This window comes from Lynx canadensis, chromosome A1 (genome assembly GCF_007474595.2).
Source record: "Lynx canadensis isolate LIC74 chromosome A1, mLynCan4.pri.v2, whole genome shotgun sequence".
NCBI classification, from domain to species: domain Eukaryota; kingdom Metazoa; phylum Chordata; class Mammalia; order Carnivora; family Felidae; genus Lynx; species Lynx canadensis.
The window spans coordinates 187049379-187074670 of record NC_044303.2 but is presented as its reverse complement, the minus strand read 5'-3'; positions in this window follow the sequence as shown (position 1 = coordinate 187074670).

Sequence of the window (25292 nt, the reverse complement as noted above, 5' to 3'; positions counted from 1 at the left end):
AAAGATATTTTTATAATCTTAGGGTATATTATTATGATAAGAAAAAATAACTAATTGGTTGATCAGAACTGACTAAAACAAAGGTTTCCTGGGGCTCCCAGTGGCTGATCCCAGTTGGATCCCAAGCATACAACCCTTGATTTCAGCTTGGGTCATAATCTCACAGTTCATGAGTTTCAGCCCTACATCAGGCTCTGTGCTGACAGTACAGATGGGGTTTTCTCTCTCTGCCTCTCTCTCTGCTCCTCCCCCACTCATGCTGTCTTTCTCTCTCTCTCTCAAAATAGATACATTTTTTAAAAATTTAAAAAATAAAACAAGTTTCCTTATTTTCTCTTCAAGCCACACGGTTTTGTGTTTTTTGGTCTGTTCAACTCCACAATTTCGCTTGTAGTCAGTTATTTTTTTTTCAAATTTTTATTTAAATTCTAGTTAGTTAAAATATAGTGTAATATTAGTTTCAGGAGTAGAATTTAGTGACTCATCACTTACATATAAGACCCAGTGCTCAACACTACAAGTGCCCTCCTTAATACCCATCACCCATCTAGCCCATTCCCCCTTCCATCTCCCCTCCCTCAGCCCTCAGTTTGTTCTGTATGGTTAAGAGTCTCTTATGGTTTCCTTTCCGCTCTCTCCTTTTTTTTCCCTTTCCCATATGTTCATCTGTTTTGTTTCCTAGATTCCATGTATTTGTCTTTCTCTGATTTATTTCATTTAGCACAATACACTCTAGCTTTGTCCATGTTATTGCAAATGGCAAGGTTTCATTCTTTTAATAGTGGGGTCATATTCCATTATCAGTCAGTGGACATTTGGTCTCTCTCTGTAGTTTGGCTACTGTTGATAATGCTGCTAGAAACATTGGGGTGTATGTATGCCTTTAAATCAGTATTTTACGTCCTCTCCAGCATCTATAGTCTCCTGATTTGTTCAACAATAGCCAAATTATGGAAAGATCCTAAATGTCCATCAACTGATGAATGGATAAAGAAATTGTGGTATATATACACAATGGAATACTACGTGGCAATGAGAAAAAATGAAGTATGGCCTTTTGTAGCAACATGGATGGAACTGGAGAGTGTAATGCTAAGTGAAATAAGCCATACAGAGAAAGACAGATACCATATGGTTTCACTCTTATGTGGATCCTGAGAAACTTAACAGGAACCCATGGGGGAGGGGAAGGAAAAAAAAAAAGAGGTTAGAGTGGGAGAGAGCCAAAGCATAAGAGACTGTTAAAAACTGAGAACAAACTGAGGGTTGATGGGGGGTGGGAGGGAGGGGAGGGTGGGTGATGGGTATTGAGGAGGGCACCTTTTGGGATGAGCACTGGGTGTTGTATGGAAACCAATTTGTCAATAAATTTCATATATATATAAAAAAAATAAAAAAAAATAAATCAGTATTTTAGTATCCTTTGGGTAAATATCTAGTAGTGCAATTGCTGGATCATAGGGTAGTTTTATTTTTAACTTTTGGAGGAACCTCCATAATGTTTTCCAGAGTGGCTACACCAGCTTGCATTCCCACCAACAGTTCAAGAGGGTTCGCCTTTCTCCACATCCTCATCAACACCTGTTGTTTCCTGTGTTATTAATTTTAGCCATTCTGACAGGTGTAAGGTGATATCTCATTGTATTTTTTATTTGTAGTTCCCTAATTATGAGTGATGTTGAGCATCATTTCATGTGTCTTTTAGCTATTTGGATGTCTTCTTTGGGAAAATGTCTATTCATATCTTCTGCCCATTTCTTAACTGGATAATTTGTATTGTGGGTATTGAGTTTGATGAGTTATTTATAGATTTGGATATTAACCCTTGGTCAGATATGTCATTTGCAAATATCGTCTCCCATTCTGTAGACTGACTTTTCATTTTGTTGATTGTTTCCTTTACTGTGCAGAAGCTTTTTATCTTGATGAGGTCCCAATTGTTCATTTTTGCTTCTGTTTCCCTTGCCTCCAGAGACATGTCTAGTAAGAAGTTGCTATGACTGAGGTCAAAGAATTTGCTGCCTGTGTTCTGCTCTAGGATTTTGATGGTTTCCTATCTCACATTTAGGTCTTTCATCCATTTTGAATTTATTTTTGTGTAAGGTATAAAAATTGGCCCAGTTTCATTCTTCTGCATGCTGCTGTCCAGTTTTTCCAACACCATTGCTGAAGAGACTGTCTTTTTTCCATTGGATATTCTTTCCTGCTTTGTCAAAGATTAATTGACCATATAGTTGTAGGTCCATTTCTGGAGTTTCTGTTCTGTTCCTTTGATCTGTGTGTCTATGTTTGGGCCAAAAAGTCTTGATGACTACAGCTTTATAATATAGCTGTAAGTCCAGAATTGTCATGTCTCCAGCTTTGGTTTTCTTTTTCATGATTGCTTTGGCTATTCAGGATCTTTTGTTGTTCCATACAAATTTTAGGATTGTTTGTTCTAGCTCTGTGAAAAATGCTGGTGGTATTTTGATAGGGTTTGCATTAAATGTATAGATTGCTTTGGGTAATACAGACATTTTAACAATGTTTGTTCTTCCCTTTCATGAGCATGGAATTTTTTTCTCATTTCTTTGTGTCCTCTTCAATTTCTTTCCAAGTGTTCTATATTTTTCAGAGTACGGATCTTCTGCCTCTTTGATTAGGTTTATTCCTAGGTTTCTTATTGTTTTGGTACAATTGTAAATGGGATCAATGCCTTTATTTCTTTTTCTGCTGCTTCATTATTAGTGTATAGAAATGTAACAGATTTCTGTATTGATTTTATATTCTGAGACTTTACTGAATTCATACATTAGTTTTAGCAATTTTTTGGTGGAGACTTTTGGATTTTCTACATAGATTATCATGTCATCTGCATGTAGTGAAAGTCTGACTTCTTCCTAGAAAATTTGGATATCTTTTATTACTTTTTGTTTTCTTATTGCTGAGGGTTAGATTTCTAGTACTGTGTTAAATAGTGATGGTGAGAGTGGAAATACCTGTCTTGTTCCTAACTGTAGAGAAAAAGCTCTCAGTTTCTCTCCATTGAAGAGGATATTAGCTGTGGGTTTTTCATATGTGGCTTTTATGATGTTGAAGTATGTTCCATCTATACCTACTTTGTTGAGGGTTTTTATCAAGAATGGATGCTGTATTTTGTCAAATATTTTTCTGCATCTATTGACAGGATCATATGGTTCTTATCCTGTATTTTATTAATGTGGTGTATCACATTGATTGATTTGCAAAAATTGAACGACCCCACTTGCAGCACGGTTCTTAGTCATGAACAGTATATTTAAACTAACAATATTCCAATTAAAATAATAATAAAAATTTTAAATAATAAAATAAACAATAGTAATAATTTATGCAATGTTAAAAATATAGTCCCCTACTCAATAAAACTTCCCTACATTTTAAAACATTGGAAGATAACCTGAGCACTGTTACCAATTAACTGTGGGAGCTTAGGTAAGTCTGTTCTTAATTTTGGGTTTCAATTTACTTATCTGGGAAAGGAGTTCATATTATTTAGAGAGGGAAGAACAACACTGCATAGTTTTTACATATGAGCCCAAATTTTCACACATGGAAATCTGAGAGTGAAACCTGACTTTCAAGTATGTGAAGGGCTATGATTTGGGTCAAGTTGTTCACCCCTGTAAACTGGGGATATACTAGTAAAATGGGAATAATTATATTTGCCATGCACTCTAAAGAGTTAATGCAGCATAATGTAATGTCTGGTACCTAGAATGTATACAAAATGATTCCTATTAAAATATGCCCTTAAGATGCCTTCTCATTCTCTAATTCCAAAATTCCTGTTACTATGAGCCTTCATTATGAATGAGCCTATCACATGAATGAGGAAATAGCAATTAAAAATATATCAGTGGAGTTAATACATCTGTGGCAGTATTAAGAATTATTAATTAAGGGGTGCCTGGGTGGCTCAGTTGGTGGAGCATCTGACTCTAAATTTTGGCTCAGGTCATGATCTCATGGTTCATGATACCAATCCCCGTGTCAGGCTCTATGCTGAAAGCGTGGAGCCTGCTTCTTCAGATTCTTCTTCAGAACCTTCAGATTCTTTCTCTCTCCTTCTCTCCTGGCCCCTCACCCACTTGTTTTCTCTTACTCTCTCTGCCTCTTTCTCAAAATAAATAAAATTAAACTTAAAAAAAAGAATTATTAATCAAAACATGAATCTTCCGTATCTGGAGATGAAAAGGCATTGGTTATTTATTTAGTGTAAAGAACATGTTGAGTTCATGAATTCCAGATAATAGAAGATAATGTCAAGGGAGACTTTGGAAAGAAATGGAAAGATAAGAAATAGGAGGCTGAATAATGTTTACATTCTTGCAGACAAATCATAAATATTCTACATTCTTGCAGACATTTTGATTGTTCTTTGGACAAAGCAAGTTCACAGGGATGCTGCTGATGGTCTTGGAAGTAAATAGGTGGTTCGGGAACTTCTGCTACGCTCTCAATGACTTGGTTTTAGTTAGGATGAAGAAATCTATGTTCCTGCTTCTGTTGCCTCACGTGATCAACCAGCTGTACGTTTCCAATGGAAGGAACCTGTAGTGTTAGGCTTTTATAGTTGTATTCTTCATGATGTAGTAGTTCTTTGGAACTGGCTTTTTTTTACAAGCAATTTTGGTAGCTTGCTTCTTTGTTTACCCCATCTATGTCTTGGTGTCAACATTTTGATCTCTCTTTTACAGTGATTCCTTACTCCTTGGGCATTCTCTCGCCATCAGACTCTCCAGGTAAATTCTCAACCCAGATTAAACCCACCTCTCTATTTTGAAATCCTACTTCTGAAGAGGTTAATGTGGCAGGAAAAAAAACTACCAATTGTGCTTTAAATTTATGACCACAGATCACAAGTGGGGACTCAGTACTCCCTGACAATTCCATTGAATTTCCTAGTAAACTTGTTGCCTCCCTTATGCAATGACTATTTCATATCTTTACCCTATAGTACTGGTGCTGTAACAAAATATGCTGCTTCCACTTTTGTAATTATGATCAAAGTACTCCTGCTTCTTCTAAAACCAGTCTCAACATATGGACATAAAATCCAACACCATTTCACCTGCTCAAGGATTTCGCTTCTGAAATGATCTACTCATCCCTCACTGTATTATTAATTCTATTCTCTCTACTGAATCACTTCATCAGCATGGAATATACCATAATGTCCCCCAATCAATGTACCTCCTTTGGGGAAAACCATTTACATCTGCTTTTACTAAATCTTCACATTTTATTCTACCCCCATCAGACTTTTATTTCTACTAATACTCAGAAATTACTTTTGTCAACATCAATAGTGGCTTTCAATCTTACTAAATTTAATTTCTTAACCTGTCTTATTTCCTTAGTATTTAACCCAGTTGAAGATTTTTCTCTACTAGAGAATATAGCATCTTAAATTAACATAGTCAACACTGACCTGTTAATTTCTTACCAAGCACCCCTTTCTTCCCAACTGTGCCTCCCTAAATTCCCTCTCTCAGTTAATTATATATATTTCACTTAATTATCCAGGTCAAAGTACTAAGAGTTATGGCTCCCCTTTATCCTCCCCCTCGATACTCAATTAATTAACAAGTTCTCTTAGCTTTTCATTCAAAAAATATCCTGCATCTAACCACGTCACATCTCTTCTACTTCTGCTTTGGTCTAAGTATCTCCCTCATATAAAATGTGATCATCCTCTTAACCAGACATCTTGCTTTGTTTATTGCTACATACTTTCCCTGGCATATTCCTATCATAATATCATTTAAAACTATAAAAATATATATGTAACTTCCCTGAATGAAATTGCAATGGCTTTACATTGCACTGAGAATTAAATCTAAACTTTTTTCTGTGACTTATGAAACCATTTCTAAAAATTATGGCCTCTCTCTTTTCCTCTCTGATCTTGCAGCCTACAACTCCCTTCCCCCATCATTCTCCAGGAATGCAGAGTTTCTGTCTGGCTATAGAATAGTCTGGTCTTTTCCCTGTTCAGTGAACTTTGAGACTCTACTTACCTTCCTCTGTGAAGAGTGTAACATTCTGGAAGATGTTAATAGCTGTAGTAGAAATTATTTATTACATTATTTATTTTCCATTTCTCTTATTTTATGCAATTTTGGTGCAGCTGTTAAATCAAGATATTTTTTGTCCTAGTGAAAAGGTAAGTATGTTACTCAGTCTTAGCCAATCAGCTTCTTTCTCCTGGGAATTGTGTACTTTGAATTTATGTAAGGATGGACTGAGTTTATACTTATTTAATTCAAAGCTACAATTCTGAAATAACAATTCACTGGATTTTACAGCAATATCTGGAAATAACTTTATTTGCATTCTTTCTGAGACCTAGTGTTCAGTGGTATTTGTCACTGCCATAAACAAGTACCACAGATTGGGAGGTTTAAACAATAGAAATGTATTTTCCTATACTTCTGGAGTCCAGAAGTCCAAGATCAAGGTCAGATATCAGCAGAGTTGGTTTCTTAGGAAACTTCTCTCAGTGGCTTGTAGATGGCCTTCCTCCTGTGTTTTCACATGGTCTTTCCTTTGTGTTATATCTGTGTCCTAATCTCCTCTTCTTATCAAGACATCAGTCATATTGGATTAGAACCCACCCATAGAACTTCACCTTAATTGCCTCTTTAAAGGTCCTATCTCCACTGTTTATATTCTGAGGTACATTCTATAAATGTATTTGGGGGGAAGGGACACAATTGAACCCATAACAAATAATCTCTTTAATTTTGAGACTGACTTGTAACCTCCCTATACCCATATATGTTTTGTTTTGCTTTGTCTGAATCAGTCCCTGTTGCTTGCAGTCAAAGTACTCAAACAACAATAATGGACTACAGTTTCTTTCAGTATATATATATATTTCAGGTATGGGACTCATTGAACCATTATGCTATTTTATGTCTTGTTTACAGAGAATATAAAACTATATGGTCATTCGGTTGTGTGAAAGGAACTTTATGAGGCATGACTGAGTATGGACACTTTTGCTACCTTTATTTAGAGCCAAACAATTTTTTTGAAATTTTGTGTTCTTAGCTTTTTTTTTTTTTTTTCCTGGCAACTATTGGAGTTTTTGTCTATTCAAGGAGATGGGAAAGTCATTTGGGGAACAGAGGAGAAATAACAGACACCTTTGATCAAAATCTTAAGTTTGTACTTTTTTTGTATATCACACCTCATTTTGTTGTTGAATACCTTATTTCCCTAAAATATGAGGAGTGATTTTAGGCATTATTTCAATCTTTATTAAACCATCATTATTTATTTATTTATTTAAGCTCAAAGAGCAACAAAATACCATATCACTTTTGTCACTTGAACCAGTAAGTTACACATTGAGACATTTGGTCTACTCTACACAGGATTCTGGTAGCATTTTTTAAAAAAAATATATATGTACATAAAACTTCCAATAGTATATAAAATTAAATTACAAACAAAAAGTTCTTCATTTCCTAACTTTTATTCAATAGTCTCTCAACATAGATTTCTTTTTAGACAAACCCAATTCATTATCCCCATGCCACTTGAAAGTCAAATTGCTCAAAACTAGGTACATTATCTTACTTTTGCCTTAAACTTACTCCTGTTTCTATTTTTACATTTATCCATTTTTACTGTTTTTACATGTAGTCATTTATCCAATGTATAGAACTTGAAATCACACATTTAAAAAAAAATGGTCCTTATTCAATTAACCATAAAGGGCCATTTCCTTTGAGTTACTGCTTCTGTCAGAGATAACTGCATTATTCAGTTCTAGAACATCCCACTGTACTTTACAGAAGTGGTAAATTATGAGCCCAGCTGGCCCAATAAGACTCAACTTGTATTTTTTTTTTTTAATTTATTTGGAAAGGGTAGCCATATTTTCTAGAGATGCTGCTGAGCTAGAAGAATATAAGCCTGTAGCTGCCATGAGGTGGAAGTCTCAGAATAAAGCCAGCCAGAGTAAATCATGAATTGACTATAGAGAGATATAGATATTAAAAACACTTTTGAACTCCTAGTTCTGTCCATTTCTGAAGTTAGCAGATATTTCAGAGCTTTGCAGTTCTCTAACCAAAGAAATTCTCCTTTTTTGCTTCAGTTTGAGTTGGGCTCTGTCAACTGCAGTAGAAAGAATCCAGATTATTACAACAGAGGATAAATGAAAAGCTATTATTTTAATATTTTCGAAGCCATTTTCCAAGTATACTAACAAGGGGTTCCCAGATTTCATCATCTACTTGATCTAAATATGGCATATTTAGATTATTATCACAGCCTCTATTCCTTTTACCCTCTTCAGTTTACAAAGAATATTCACATTTGAACTCTGGCTGTTCTTTCATGGTGCAAATAACATCTGTGTGTGTGTGTGTGTGTGTGTGTGTGTGTGTGTGTGTGTGTAAGGCGTAGGGAATTATGCTCCATTTCCCTGAGGGTGGAGTACCTACAAAAATTATTTCGAATTTTCTCATGGGAAATTTGTTGTCTCCCATTTATGTGTTTAATTATATATTTGTCTATATTAGCATAGACTCATAGATACTTATTTTATTCTTAGAATTATATTCCAATACTAGATTATTTATTCTGTTGCTCACAATGTTCTAGCTTTGATCATTGGATAATATTTCAATTGGCTTATGTGTCCCTTTGAAATACTTCTATTGTTGTATTTGTTATTTATAGTACTTCCTTACTTTCTGGAAAAACAAAATGCTCCAGACTCATTCTGTATATTTCCTGCTTGTCCTAGAATCAACCATTTCTCCAGAGTCTTGACCCTTTTATTAGAGAATGACAGAAGGAAAAAAGATATGGACACCAGCTGCGATGTTCATTATATGTAACATTTATCCATCTGTATCTATATTGAGCTAAACATGAGATAATACTGGTGTCTCCAACTCTGAACCGTTATCATGTGGATTATCATACCCTTATTTCCTTGTTTGTGTGTAATCTCCTATTCCAACAGTGAGAAACCTGGCTTCCACAATTCACCATCTATTGAACTAATGTTCAATTCCAGTACACATGTAGAGTGGTTTCCAAATTTTTAATCATACCCCTGTAGAGGAAAATAAAAACTTTATGAACTAAAGTGTTTTTGTGCATTTCCTTTTGCTTTAGCCTTACAGACTCCATTCATTTCCAGTGTTACTTAGATCAGCAACATTTTGGCCAGTCCCTTCAATGAGACTGTTTTGTATACTTACAATATAGTTTGATTTTCTTCATAGTTTTCATTCCGTTTTGAGATCACCAAATTGTTAAATTTTTAATTTAATTTCTATGTATTAACTCCCACTTTTTTTTCTCTAAATTTCTATGGGTTTGTAAATGCATAATGTCATACATCCACTATTATAATAATTACAGAATAGTTTTATCATCATAAAAAATTCTCTTGTGCACTTACTCAAATTGTTTTTCACACAAACAAATTGTTTTTCACACAAAGGATGGATTTTTCTTTAAAAAGTAAATTTTTAATTATTTTTATGTTCACTTATTATTTTTGAGAGAGAAAGAGAGAGAGAGAATGAGCAGAGGAGAGGCCGAGTGAGAGGTAGACACAGAATCTAAAGCAGGCTCCAGGCTCTGAGCTGTCAGCACAGAACCCAATGTGGGGCTCAAACTCACAAATTGAGAGATCATGACCTGAGCTGAAGTTGTACGCTTAACTGACTGAGCCACGCAGGTGACCCCAAAAAAATCAATTTTGACATTTAGAATAGATTTAGAAAAATTGTGAAGGTATAATAGAGTTCTCATATAGCCCAAACTAAATTTTTCCTTTTTGGAGATTCTGGGTTTTTTTAATGATCTTAATAGTTTTAAGAAGTAGTGATTAGGCATTTTGTAGAATGGTCCTCAGTTGGAATTTATCTACAGTTTTCTCATGACTAGACTGTCATTGTGTGTTTTTGGATGGAAGACCACAGAGTTAAAGGGTCATTTTTTTCACATTCTATCAACACTTTCAACCACTGATTTGTTTACCATTTCCATATTTTTCACTTTTCCAGGATATTGAAAGAATGAAATCATATAGTATGTAGCCTTTTATGACATTCCTTCTTTCACTTATTCCTTTAAATTGCTAACTAGTGTTCTATTATATTGATATGCCACAAACTTGTTTATATATACTCTTATTCAAGAACATCTTGGTTGTTTCCACTTTTTTGGCAATTGTGAAAAAAGTTTTGGCTACTGTAGACACTTACATGCAGGCTTGTGTAGTGGCTATAATTTTCAGATCAGTCAGATTGTATGGTTTGCTTTATAAAAAAAAACAAAAAACTTGAATATTTTGAATTTCCACTAGCAGTGAATGAGAATTCCTATTGCTGTACATTGTCACTAGCAATTGGTATTGTCAGTTTTATAGAGTTTAGATATTCTCATATGTGTGTAGTAGTGTCTCATTGTTATTTTAATTTTAATTTCCCTAATGACAAATTGGGCTAGATATTTCTATATGTGTATTTATCATTCACACATATATGTAAAAAATACATGACATATAATATATAATATATATATTATCTTTGTGTTCAGATCTTTTGCTGTTTTTTACATTAGGTTTTTTTCTTGTAGTTTAACAATATCTTTGCATATTTTGGATACAAGTTCTTTATCAAATAGATTTTGCACATATTTTTTCCAGTCTGTGTATTGTCTTTTAGTGACTTAATGGTGTCTTTCTCAGAGCACATATTTTCAGTTTTAATAGACAAAATTAGGGGCACCTGCGTTGCTCAGTTGGTTAAATGACCTACTTGGGCTCAGGTCATGATCTTGTGGTTTGTGAGTTTAAGCCCCTCCTCAGGCTCTGTGCTGACAGTTCAGAGCCTGGTGTTTGCTTCAGATTCTTTGTCTCCCTCTCTCTCTGCCCTTCCCCTGATCACACTCTGTCTCTCTCTCTATCTCTCAAAAAAATTTTTTTAACGTAAAAAAATAGACAAAATTATCAATCACTTCTTTCATGGATCATGATTTTGGTGTTATATCTAAAAATTCACTACAAAACTAAATCATATAGATTTACTTCTGTGCTTTCTTCTACAAGTTTTACAGGTTTTTAGTTTTACCTTTAGGTATAGGGTTCTTTGAATGTTATTATTTGAGATATGTGAAAGATCTTTTGTAGGTTCATTTAAAAAAAAAAAAGTTTGGGTATTCAATTGCACCAGCTCCATTTGTTGATAATATTATCCTTTCTGTATTGAATTGCCTTTGAAACATTGAGAAAGATTAGTTGACTATATTTATGTGGATCTGTTTCTGGCCTCTTAAATTCTGGGTTCCTGGACCCAATTCCAGTGTAGAGCAGGGATGGTTCTTCACACCAACAAGCAATTTTCAGAACACCAGCTGGGTGATCTATAATTCAACTCAATTCTGACATTTATCTACTTAGAGATACCATCAGATTCCACAGTTTAAGGGTTCAGTCTACAAGACTATCCTTTACCCCCTACCTCAGGTGCCAGTTAATAAGCCCAGGTTGTTAGCTATGCTTTTGATGAGCTGGCTGTGAATCAGAGGTTCCTAAGACTCAATCCTTGGGTTTTCTTAATCTGCTAGAGCAGCTTGCAGAACTCAGAAAACCCATTTACACACAAATTACTGATTTATTATAAAAGGATACAATTCAGGAACAGCCAGTTAGAAAAGATGCATGGGCAAAGTATGTGGGAAGGAGTTAAGAGATTCCATGCACTCTCTGGGCATACTATTCTCCTTGTATCTCCACATGTTCACCAACATGGAAGCTCTCTGAACCCTGTTCTTTTGTTTCTTTCATGGAGGTTTCAGTATACACACATGATTGATCGAATCATTGGCTATTGGCAATTGATTCAACCTCCAGCCCCTCTCCTCTCCCTAGAGATCAGGGGGTGGGGCTGAACTTTTCAACCCTCTAATGACATGGTTGCCTCCATTGGCTACCAGCCCCCATCCTCAAGTGCCTTCCAAAAGTCACTTCACTGATGTACCAAATATATATTTGGTCATCTGAATGATCAAATCACAATATCACAGTGCTCTATTATCTTCCATTAATCTGTCTACTTATTACAGGTTTATAGTAAGTGTTGAAGTTGGTTGGTGTGAATCCTTCTGCTTTTTCTTTTCTTTTCTTTTGGTATTGTGCTGCTTATTCTAAGGTTTGGCCTTTCAATTAGAACTTTAGAATCAGTTTGTTGATATATATAAAATAGGGATATTTGTTGGAGATCTGTAGATAAAGTTTGAAAGAACTGACATTAATGATATTCAGTCTTCAAATCCATGGGCACAGAATATCTGTCCATTTATTTGGATCTACTTTGATTCCCTTTATTACTGTTTTGTGGTTTTTCACCTACAGATCATGTACATATTTCTTGGATGTGTATGTAAATATTTAACTTATTTTGGTGTTATTATAAATTTATTGTCTTTTCAATTTCAATGTCTAATATTCATCACTGGCATAGGAAAGCAATAGACTTTAGTTTATTGACCTTATATCTGTGATTTCACAATACTTATTGTAAGTTCCAGGAGATAGTTTCTGATTATTTTAGGTTTTCTATGCAATCATGTCATCTATGAATAAAGACAATCATTTATTCTTTTCTTTTTTTTTTTTGTTGTTTTTTTTTTTTTCAACGTTTATTTATTTTTGGGACAGAGAGAGACAGAGCGTGAACGGGGGAGGGGCAGAGAGAGAGGGAGACACAGAATCGGAAACAGGCTCCAGGCTCCGAGCCATCAGCCCAGAGCCTGACGCGGGGCTCGAACTCCTGGACCGCGAGATCGTGACCTGGCTGAAGTCGGACGCTTAACCGACTGCGCCACCCAGGCGCCCCCATTTATTCTTTTCTAATCTATATATATAATATTTCTTTTTCTTGTCTTATTGTACCAGGTAGAGCTTCCAGTACAATGTTGGACAAGAGGGGTTAAAAGGAAAATTGTTGCCTTTTCCTTCATCTTACAGGGTCCTTAGTTTCTCACAACTATTATGTTACTTGTAATTTTTTGTTTTGTTTTGCTTTGTAACTATTCTTTATCAAGGTTAAGTTCCCCTCTATTCCTAGTTTGCTAAGAGCTGTTATCATGGATGAGTGTTGGTTTTGTCAAATCTCTTTCAATGTCAATTAATACAATCATGTGATTTTGCTTCTTTCTTTTGTCCCTGTGGTATATTATACTAATTGATTTTCAAATTTTGAAACAATCTTGCATGCTTGGATAACTTATACTTTGTGATGGCATATAATTCTTATTCTGTTTTGGATTCAAGCTTTTAATATTTAGTTGAGGATTTTATATGTACATTAATGAGAGATATTCGTGTGCAATTTACTTTTCTCATAATCTATTTATTTGGTTTGGGTTTTAGGGCAATGCTGGTCTCATAAAATAAGAAAGTGTTAGGCATAGCTTCTAAAAGAACACATCATTAACATAACATGATAAACCTATTTTTTTACATAGAAATTTTATTTTATTTATTTAAAAAAATTAATGTTTATTTTTTAAAGAGAGAGACAGAGTAAGAGTGGGGGAGTAGCAGAGAGAGAGGGAGACACAGAATCCAAAGTAGGCTCCAAGCTCTGAGCTGTCAGCACTAAGCCCGATGTGGGGCTCAAACCCACAAACTATGAGATCATGACCTGAGCTGAAGTCAGACGCTTAACTGACTGAGCCACCCAGGCACTCCTAAAAATTTTAGTTTTTAGAACAGTTTAAGTTGACTGCAAAATTGAGCAGAAAGTACTGAAAAATCCCATAAGCCCCTATTCCTCTCCCCACACACAGTCTCCCCAACTATCAACATCCTGCCACAGAGTTTGAATTTGTTGTAATTCAAACTCATTTTAAAATTATTTGACTTATCAATTTTCTACCATGAAATATACAGAGCTGTATGGGAAGCAGTGCCTCTTTATTTATGATTTATGTTTTATTTCAAGGAGATAGAGTCGTGATTACAGTAAAAATTTATTGAAATCACAGAGTAGAAAGTCTTTATAGCCTTCATTCAATTGCTTTATAAAATTCTTTAGAGCAAGAACCATGATCATATTTTTTTCATATCTCTGGCATATATGACATTGCAGAGTGCTAAGCACAATGTAGATACTTAATAAATATTAATTGTCTGGAAGTGAATTTATATTTTTTAACTATGGTATTAAGATATGAAGTAGCAAAAGGGCACTTAAACAGTTTAAAATTATATATATTTTCCTAAGTAGATTGTAAGTCAATTAAAGAGAACAAAAAGTACACTTCCTCATTATCTTAACCTAGCATTCACTCATAGGATGCACCTAATAATTAACGTGTGATGACTTGAGAAATGAATGAAGAATGAAATATACTTTATTAGTATATTTTTGAGATAGTAGACATGGTCTCTGACTCCTAGAAGCTACAGGCCAAAAATACCAAGACCTATTAATACAGCATTGTGATAAAAATATATTCTACTTAAAATATTTCTTCATTACATCCTGGTCTATAATGTGACTGGACTGAGGAGGTACAATAACTCTCCAGGAATAGTTTACAGAGCAGTAATTTATTTATAGGATTTACAGGTCATGGATGGAGGAAGACCTTGGAGTGATGATTAATGTCTGATCTCATTTACTTCCTTTTCCTGTAATCTAGCTTGCCCTTGTCAAGAAATATGCTCAGTTAGCCTATGTTATCTTTAAGAAATTTTACTGATCTACCTTTTTCATGTAGATGTACAATCCATCTGGAATTTATTGAAGTGCAGGCCAAGTTTCTTTTTAAATTAATTTTCAATTTATTTAGCATTATTTATCAGAAAGACCATCTTTTCAGCACTGTAGTGGTGCCTTCATGACAGATAAATCAGATGTCCACATATATGATAGGTCTATTAATCTGAGTTTACTATTGTCTTCAAGTAGTATATTTGTATAGCCTTATGTCACTGCACATCTTGTAAATTGAAATAAGTTTTGATATATGATAATATGAATCCTCTAGCTTGGCTCTTCTTCAATATTCTTTTGGCTTTTTTGCTTGCATTTTCATATCAATATTTAAATTAACTTGTTAACTTACATAAAGGAAAATGCTTGGATTTTAAGTAGCATGGCATAAATTTATAGATCAAGTTAGAGAGATTTGATATCTTTATCATATTAAGTTTTAAAATCCCTAAACTTAGGGGCACCTGGGTGGCTCAGTCAGTTGGACATCTGACTCTTGGTTTCGGCTCAGGTCATGATCTCATGGTTTGTGAGTTTGAGTCCCACATCAGGCTCTGCACTGACAGTGTGGAGCTTGCTTGGGATTCTCTCTCCTTCCCTCTCTCTGCCCCTCCCTCAGTGGGTGCTCTCTCTTTCACATAAACTTAAAGAAAAAAAAAAAAAAAGAAAGTTTAAAATCCCTAAACTTAATATAATCCTTCATTTGTTTAGATCTCTTTTTATTTTCACACAGATGTTTTGCTAAATTTCTGTGTAAAGATCTTTCCCATAATTTTGGGGTTTATTCCTAGGCATTTGATTTTGATACTTTGATAGATATGTTGCTTTGTAAAATTTCACTATTTTCATATCACTGCAGTATTAAGATATAGATATAGATATATAGTTTATTTTCTATACTTAACTTGTATTCAACAACCCGCTTTAGATCATTAATTATAGTTTAATAGTGATCTTTTTAGGTTTTTTAGTATACACAATCATGGTGTATGAACAATGACAATTTTATTTCTTACTTTCCAATCCTTACATCTTTACATTTTGGGAGTAGAGTGGGGCCTATTTACTAGCTTTGAGTTTCTAATATACCATTGAATAGAGTTGGTGATAGTGGGCATAACTGTCTTATTTTTTTAATCTCAGGAGAACATTTTCAATATTTTACAACTAAATATAATATTTTTTGTGAAAATTTTATAGATTAAGGAAGTTTTATTCCTACTTAGCTGACAGGGTTTTTCTTTTAATTATTAAATGGGTAATGATTATTTTAAGATTTTTTTTAGATGATATTGTGATTTTCTTACTTAATTTTGTTAATGTGGTGATGGACATCAATTTTTTTTTAAGTTTAGATAACTTTGCATGACTGAACTAAATTCCTATTTCTCATGATGTATTATCCTTTTTACATATTGCTGGAATTGTTTGCTGATATTTTGTTTCAACTTTTTGCACTTATAGTCATGAGAAGTTTATCTTACTATCTTACTAATTTATGATATCTTTGTCAGATTATGATATTAAAACTTGTCTCATAAATGAGGTTGACGATTTCAGAAACAGGTGGTGGTAGCATTCCAAATTCACAAATAGAAGCATGTAGAGCAACTATATAACAAAACCAAAGGCTTTTGAAACCAGATGAAAACCACACTGACTGTGTGGCTCAGTCAGTTAAGCATCTGGCTTCTGCTCAGATCATGATCTCACAGCTCATGGGTTTGAGCCCTGCATTGGGCTCTGTGCTAACAGCTCAGAGCCTAGAGCCTGCTTCGGATTCTTGCTTCCCTCTCTCTCTGCTCCTCCCCCACTAGTGCTGTGTCTCTCTTTCCCTCTCTGTCTCTCTCTGTCTCTCTCTCACACACACAGAAATAAATAAACATTTAAAAAAAACCATAGTCAATATTTACAACAAACCTTGCTGACAGACTCTTTCCATGAACACTAAAATGCTATGTGGGTACAGGAAAACCATTAAAAATCCCAGTACCTGAATGGTATTGGCCTTGTGCTGTAGAAATAAGGATAAAGGAATAGCATGTCATCTAAGGACCTAAAAAGAAGATAATTCCCAAGAGCTAACTGATATCCATTGTAAAGTAATGGGATTGTTTTCAGACAGCAACAGAAATGGGTGGGGGCTGTATTCTCCTTACTAATGAGTGAGTGCAAGGAATTCCAGCCCTTAAAATAATCTTGTCCTTATGATTTCTCAAACTGACCACCAGAGGTTCCCTTCCAGAATACAACCCATGATGAGAAACTATTAAGAGTAGAATAAAAAATTGAGCAGGATAGGCACAAGAAAGAGACAGGAAAGAGAACACACACACCAAAGTTTGTGAAAGAGTAACCAAAATAATCCCAGAAAGCAAGCTTCCTTGTTTTTGAACCTTACATAAAAATAACAGAAGAGGAAGCTCTGTGAAGTTAGAACCGCTTTTCTAAATTCCACTTCATTCTAAACGTTTAGGAATGCTAATTTCACATAAAGAATAACAGAAAAGTATCAAGATAAGATCTAGCACAAAATTATTACAAGACAAAAAAAAACATAAAGAACAAAATAACTTCCTTGCAGAAATCTATATGCATGAAACCAGATCAAAACCACAAGTCACCACTTTAAAATGAGCTAACAGATACTTAGCAACAGTGAAGGATGTGAAGGAATAATATAAATCACAATTAGAAAAACTCAGAAAGTGATAAAAGAACTCTGGAAAATTTTGATGATTTTTCTTTTACCTTTGGCTTTTAATAATTTCTCTATTATGTGCCAGGATATACTTTGTTTTGTCTTGTTGTTTCTGCATTTAATTTGTTTGGGAATCATAAGTTTTCATAAATCTATAGATTCATGTGCTCATCAATTTTGCAAGAATCACAGCTGTTATTTCTTCCAATATTGCTTCTTCTTTATTCTTTTTCTCCTCTTATCCTAAGCCTCTAAATATTCATGTTAAAAAATTTCACTGTATATATATATATATATATATATATATATATAAAATATGTGTGTATATATATGTATATACACATATTTTATATTCTGTATCATGAAATTCTTTATTTTTAGAGGTTTTTTTGTTTCTAAAATTTGAGGGAGAGAGAGAGAAAGAGAGAGCATGAGTGAGGGTGATGGGCAGAGAGAGAGAATATCAAGTAAGCTCCAGACTCAGCACAGAGTCCAACACTGGGCTCAATCCCATGACCCTGGGATCATGACTTGAGTTGAAATCAAGCATCAGACATTCAACTGACTGAGCCACCCAGGTGTTCCAATTAAAATTCTTTATTTTTATATCTGGGTATTTTTCTACTAATTTATTTTCCAGTTCATGTATCCTTTCTTCTGACACATCAAATCTTCTCTTAAAACTATATGCAGGGGTGCCTGGGTGGCTCAGTCGGTTGAGCGGCCGACTTCGGCTCAGGTCATGATCTCGCGGTTTGTGAGTTCAAGCTCCACGTCAGACTCTGTGCTGACAGCTCAGAGCCTGGGGCCTGCTTCTGATTCTGTGTCTCTCTCTCTCTCTGCCCCTCCCCCACTCATGCTCTGTCTCTCTCTGTCTCAGAAATAAATAAACATTTAAAAAAAATAAAAAAAAACTATATGCTCAGTTCTGAATTACAGTTGTAATCTTCAGCTCTTGGCAATGATTCATCTTTTAAAAAGTTCTCTGCTGAAAATTTCCAATTATGTGCATATTTTACTGAAAATATTAATCACAGTTTTAATGTTTCTTTCTGATAACTACAATATTTGAACCAATGTAGGTCTATTTCTATTATTTATTTTTCTTGGAGTTTATTTGCTCATTTTTGGGCATAACTGGTAAGGTAAGAATGAATGCTCTAGGGGCGCTTGGGTGGCTCAGTCGGTTAAGCATCCGACTTCGGTTCAGATCATGATCTCATGGCTCATGAGTTCGAGCCCAGTGTTGGGCTCTGTGCTGACAGCTCAGAGCCTGGAGCCTGCTTCAGATTCTGTGTCTCCCTCTCTGCTCCTGCCCCACTCACACTCTCTGTCTCTCAAAAATGAATAAATATTAAAAAAATTTTAAAAAAGAATGAATGCTCTGTATTAAATATGAAAAAAATAAAATGGCTCTGGCTGCTGTTATCTTCTTTCAAAGTTAATTTAATATGTATGTATATATACACACACATATATGTAAGTATACATATATGTGTGTATATACATATACACATGTATGTATATATACATATACACATGTGTATATATATGTATTTATGCATACACACATATATATATATATTTTTTTCCGTGCCAAGTGACTAGTGTACAGACAAAATTGGGTTTTAAGGTTCTGTTAAGAATGTTTTTTCTCTGGTTCACTCTTAATCCTAGGGAATATCCCATGCATCTAAGGTGTAGTAAATTAGGGTCTCAACTGAAAGCCTAGGAATTTTGTCAAATCCTTTCTACCTTTGTTGAAGGTCAATTCCAAATTCAGTCTTTCCAGCAACACAAGACTGAATATATATTTGTTCGATTTTTCTATTTCTATCTTACTTTACTTAGATTTAAGATAAGGGCTATCTGATCCAGATGGCATCCTGGAAGAAATGGTGCTTGTGTTGTCTTCTTAATTTAATTAATATAACTGAGTAAAATATTTCAAAGTACAAAAAAGTTGTGGGGAGCTAGATCTTGCTCCTCTAAAGCTGAAGTCACTAGAGAAAATGGAGGATCTGAGGAGTAAGTATTTCTTCAAAAGTAGTGAGAGCATGGACTGAGAGGTGAAACCAACATTTTTTTGAAATTCTTGCTGAGAGCAAAGAATGAATGAATTCCTCACCAAAAATAAGGTTTTCCTTCGTAATGAACTCCAGCTACTTTGTCCCAGCTGCCCCTATCCCATGGTAGATGAATTTAAGACATGTATATGTATGTAAAAAGGATTCACAGATATTACACAACCCACAAATATGCCTGGGAACCTTTCACACAGGTTCTACATTTGTGTATGCCTGGTAGATACCAGGTATATTGCCAGTTATTCTTACATGGAAAATTTGTTTCTGCCTTTATTCTGTGTTATGTTTGTATTGTCAATCCAAGATTATCAGTTTCACTTATCACTTAACTCACCCCTGGAACAAGATCTCTCAGTTTGGCTAAGAAGATCTCATCTATACCCTACTTCCTTGATTAATGATCTTCCTCATCTTCTTATCATTTTCTTCATAGCCTTCATTTTCTCCGTCACTTGACCCTTTTTCTACTCAATTAATTTCTTTTACATTAAGTAGGACTCAGGTTCAGTCTCAGAGACCATGTCTATCTAGTAAGATATCCACTCTTCACCACAGAAGATGAACTTCCTCCTCCAACTATTCATGAAGGCACAAAGTTAGGTGTTGATATTGGAAAAGAATAAGTTATACTATGTCTATCCAAAGATGCTAATGATTTTTATGCAGAAAATCCTGCAGGATTTCATGTAAAGGATTTTGGGACAAATAAACAAGTTCAGTAAGGTATCAAAATACAAAAGTAATGCTCAAAAATCTATTGTATTTGTATAAACTAGCAATAAAATGAAACATATATAATTGTAGTTAAGAAAACAATTTCAGGGACACCGGGGTGGCTCAGTCGGTTAAGCATCCGACCTCAGCTCAGGTCATGATCTCGCGGTCTGTGAGTTTGAGCCCTGCGTCCGGCTCTGTGCTGACAGCCCAGAGCCTGGAGCCTGCTTCAGATTCTGTGTCTTCCTCTCTCTCTCTGACCCTCCCCTGTTCATGCTCTGTCTCTCTCTGTCTCAAAAATAAATAAATGTTTAAGAAAAAAGAAAACAATTTCATTTACAATAACATCAAAAGAATAAAATACTTCGGAATAAATTTAGCAAAAAAGTAAAACGTTTATATACTTAAAACTACAAAATACTGTTTTAAGGAACAAAAGAAAACTTAAATAAATGGAAAAGTATTTCAAGTACAACACTAAGTCTCCCAAAGATGGCAATACTCCCTAAACTTGTCTTCAAATTTTATGCAATCTCTATCAAAATCCCTGCTGGCTATTTTGCATAGGTTGACAAGGTAATTATAAAATTCATGTGGAAATTCAAGGGACACAGATGAGCTTAAACAATGTTTAAAAAAGAACAAAATTGTAATACTCATCCTTCCCAATTTCATCTCTTACTACAAAGTAATCAAGACAGTGTGGGACTAGTTGAAGGCTAGGCATATAAATCAATGGAATACAATTGAGAGTCCATAAATAAGATGTTGCATTTATGGTCAGTTAAATTTGAAAAGTGTTCCAAGATAATTTAATTGGAAAATAATTGTCTTCTCAGAAAATGTTCCTAGGACAACTGGACATCCAAATGCAAAGGATAACTACCTTATACAATTTATAAAAAATAACTCAAAATCGATTGTAGACCTAAATATAAGAATGAAATCTATAAAAGTCTTAGGAGAAACGATCAGAAAAAAATTTTCACATCCTTGGATTAAGCAGGTTTTTTTGTTTATTTTTTGTTTTTTTAAGATATGACACCAAAACTTAGGTAACATTCCAAAAGTAGGTAAATTGGATTTCATCAAAATTTTTTAAAGATGTACCTCAAAAGACACCTTTAAGAAAGTGAAAAAGCAACCCATAGAATGAGGAAAATAATTCAAAATCATGTTCTGATAAGGGACTTGTATCCAGAATAAATAAAGAACTCTTACCCTCTATAATAAAAAAACAAACAACTCAAGCAAAAATTAGTGAAAAGATTTGAATAAACATTTTCCAAAGAAGATATATAAATGGCCAATAAGTATATGACAAGATTCTCAAAATCATTAATCATTACTGAAATGAGGATCAAGCCAAAGTCAATTGATACTTCATACCCACTGGGATGGCTGAAATAAAACATACAGAAAATAATAAATATTGGCAAGGATGTGGGGAAATTGGAACCCTCATATATTTTTGGTGGCAGGGTTGTAAAATGGTAATGACACTTAGGAAAAGACTTTAGCAGTTCCTCAATATGTTAAATATTGATTTGCTGTACAACACAGCAATTTCACTCCTGGATATGTGCCCAAGGGAATTGAAATGCACATCCACACAAAAATTTATATAAATGCGCTCACAGCACATTACTTATAATAACTTCAAAAAACAGAAATAAAACAAATGTACAATTATTTAATGAATAAACAAAATCTGGTATACTCATAAAATGGGATATTATTTAGAAAGAAAATTAATAGGGGCACCTGGGTGGCTTAGTTGGTTGAGCATCTGACTCTTGATCTCAGTTCAGGCCATGATCTCATGGTTTGTGGGATCAAGCCCCACATCAGTGCTCTGTGCTGTCAGCATGGAGCCTACTTGGGATTCTCTGTTTCCCTCTCTCTCTGCCTCTCACCCACTCATGTGCTTGTGCACTTATGCTCTCTCTGTCTCTATCTCTGTCAAAATAAATAAATACATAAACTTTAAAAAAAGAAATAAACTGAGTAAAGTTTTGGTATAAATAAAGTTTGAAGAAGTAAATAAATGGGGGAAAAAGGAATTCTCTTATGCAGAAAAATTATAAACAATTTATGTAGATACTTTGCTTTCAAGCAGATGGGTCATAATTCCTTTTATCTTAAATGTGGCCTGCACATAGTGACTACCTTCCAAAGAGTACAGCATGGAAAGGCACGGGAAAGAATAACTTTACAGTAGAAGAATATGACAAACACTATTTCAGCCACATTTTCAAAGTTGACATCGACAATAATGAATCCTGCTGATATTAAGTATCCCTGATGCGAGATGACAATGGCACTTTATCTTTAGGGTCTTAGTCCCCCAAACCCATATCCCCAAACTAATCATAAGTAAAACATTAGACATATCATAATACAGGGACATTCTGCAAAATGTTTGAAAAATACTCTTCAAAATGGTGCAAGTAATTGAGAACAAGGAAATTCTGAGCAACAGTCACAGGCAAGAGATGCCTAAAAGTCATGGTGACTAAATGTAATGTAATATCCTAGGTGAGACTATGAAGCAGAAAAATGTCATTAGATAAAAACTAGGGAAATAGAAAGTATAGATTTTAGTTAATAATAATATATCAATATTGGTTCATTAATTGTACCAAATGTACCATACTAATGTAAGGGAAGCTGGATGCAGTGTGTATGGGATCATACTTTACTATTTTCTCCCACAATTTTTCTGTGAATGTAAAACTAGTCTAAATAGAAAGAAGAATTAAGTACTCATACATGCTGCAATATGGATGAACCTTGAAAACGTTTTGTTAAGTGAAAGAAGTTAGTTCAATTGCCCACATTTTGTATAGTTCCATCTCTATGATATGTTCAGAATAGGCAAATTCATTGAAATAAAAAGTAAACTAGTAGTTAGCAAGGGCTTGGGGAGAGGGGAAAATAGACCGAATGCTAATGAGTACGGAGTTTCTTTCCAGTGTGAAAAGCTTTCTGGAATTAGATAGCAGTGGTGATTACACAACCTTGTGACTAAACCAAAAACTATTGAATTGTAATACTTTAAAGGTGAATTTTATACTATCTGAATTGAATGATATATCATTAAGTCTGTTATTGAAAAAATGTGGAGGTCTAAGATTAAAGTGAAATTGAAAATGAACTGATCAGTAAAATTTAAAATCTGTTACCATTGACCCAATCTTTAATGAATCTTTTTGATGTGGGTGGCTTTCAATGGACACACATCTAAAAAAATCACTTTCTTTCATAGTTTTGCAGCCAAATGAGTTAAAATATTTCTATTCAACACACAGGGTTCATTTTTTGGACACATTTACAGCCTTTTGTAAACATGAGTTAAGATGGGAAAGGTATAAAAAGTCCACAGTGCCCATTTCTCCCTCTGATATAATAACTATATAAATTTACATTTTTGAGTCATAGCATGAGGAGCGAGATCAATTCATGAATTACTTACAATATTAAAGAATGGGAAAGGATTTCCCAATACAAAGAATTAAAGTTGCAAAATTTCTCAAAATTTTTCATCACACTCCCTTCCTTTTTTACATGCAAGTCTTTCTGGTGTTAAGTTTTGTATTACCCAATAGGTAAATTAAACATCTGCATAAATTCCAGAAAAATAGGAGCACCAAGGTAGGAAAAATAATTGAAGTGATTTCATACAGTATATATTTTTAAAAATCACAAGAGCTGTCATGAATTAAAAATAATAATTGGTGGTCCTTACTCTTTTTTTAAATTTTTTAATATTTATTTATTTTTGAGACACAGAGAGAGACAGAGCATGAGCAGGGGAGGGGTGGGGGGGGGACAGAATTTGAAGCAGGCTCCAGGCTCTGAGCTGTCAGCACAAAGCCAGACGTCAGGCTTGAACTCACAAGCCATGAGATCATGACCTGAGTGGAAGTTGGACGCTTAACCGACTGAGCCACCCAGGAGCCCCTGGTGGTCCATACTCTTATTTTATTTTTTGAGTTATGTAATTTAAAATCTATACACAGTAACATGTTCTTAATAATACTTTAAGGATGTTCTTTGGCAGATTTCATTAGAAAGGAAGATGGATATTGAAATTTATGCAATCCCCTCGAATGTCTGCTTTTTTCAGTCATGGAGGGCATCATGTGTTCAATAAAATCTCCTGAATCTTTACTTACCAAATACTTCCTATAGAATCATTTGAGTACAGAGAGACGATGGATCTAGCTGGCTCAGAGATGAAGCCTTAGAATAGGCATTAGAGAATAGGAGGGCTCAGACCAACCAAGAATAAGTCAAATGAATGATGCATGCACAGAGAATCATGGTAATTTTGGACACAATGGATTTAGCATGTTTATAAACATAATGTTTAAAATTTTTTTTCCGAAAGTAAGCAGTAATCTGAAATGTTTTGCATTCAGAATAGAGTTGTTTTCCTGACAGATACATTGTTAGATAAGTTTGCCTGCCAGTTGGTACTACTGGTGAGAAACCATTAAGACAATCAAGCTTGTGGTTCCATTAGAGTCAGGAAGAGATACCAAGAAGAGGTGTATAGGTTGAGGAAATCAGACAGACCAACAGATTGGAACTCTCCATGAGAATAAGGAGCAGAATGGGTGAGAATGATATGAGTAAAAATTTGGACTGATGGGGCTGGTGTTCAGAGGGTAAATACTGCTATATATTTCTGAGGTAAGGCTTTTCTAGGTCTTAAAGTTTCCGAGATGTGTCCCTGAAAATAGATGGCTGAAGGAGTCTCAATGAGAATACTGTTGAAGTAAAATAGATCCAGGATGAGTCAGTTACATGAACAGCAAAGTATCTCATCATTATGACAGAAGTTTTGGACCAGGTGGAAGCTATGCATCTTTACCAGTGAATAAGGCCAAGAGACTCAAAGGAGAGTAGCTGACTTTATGTTTCCTGTCACTTTTCTATGCAACTGTTATTTGACCTTCACGTGACTGGCTTTCCGTCATGCTGTTGGTCTAATATTTCTGA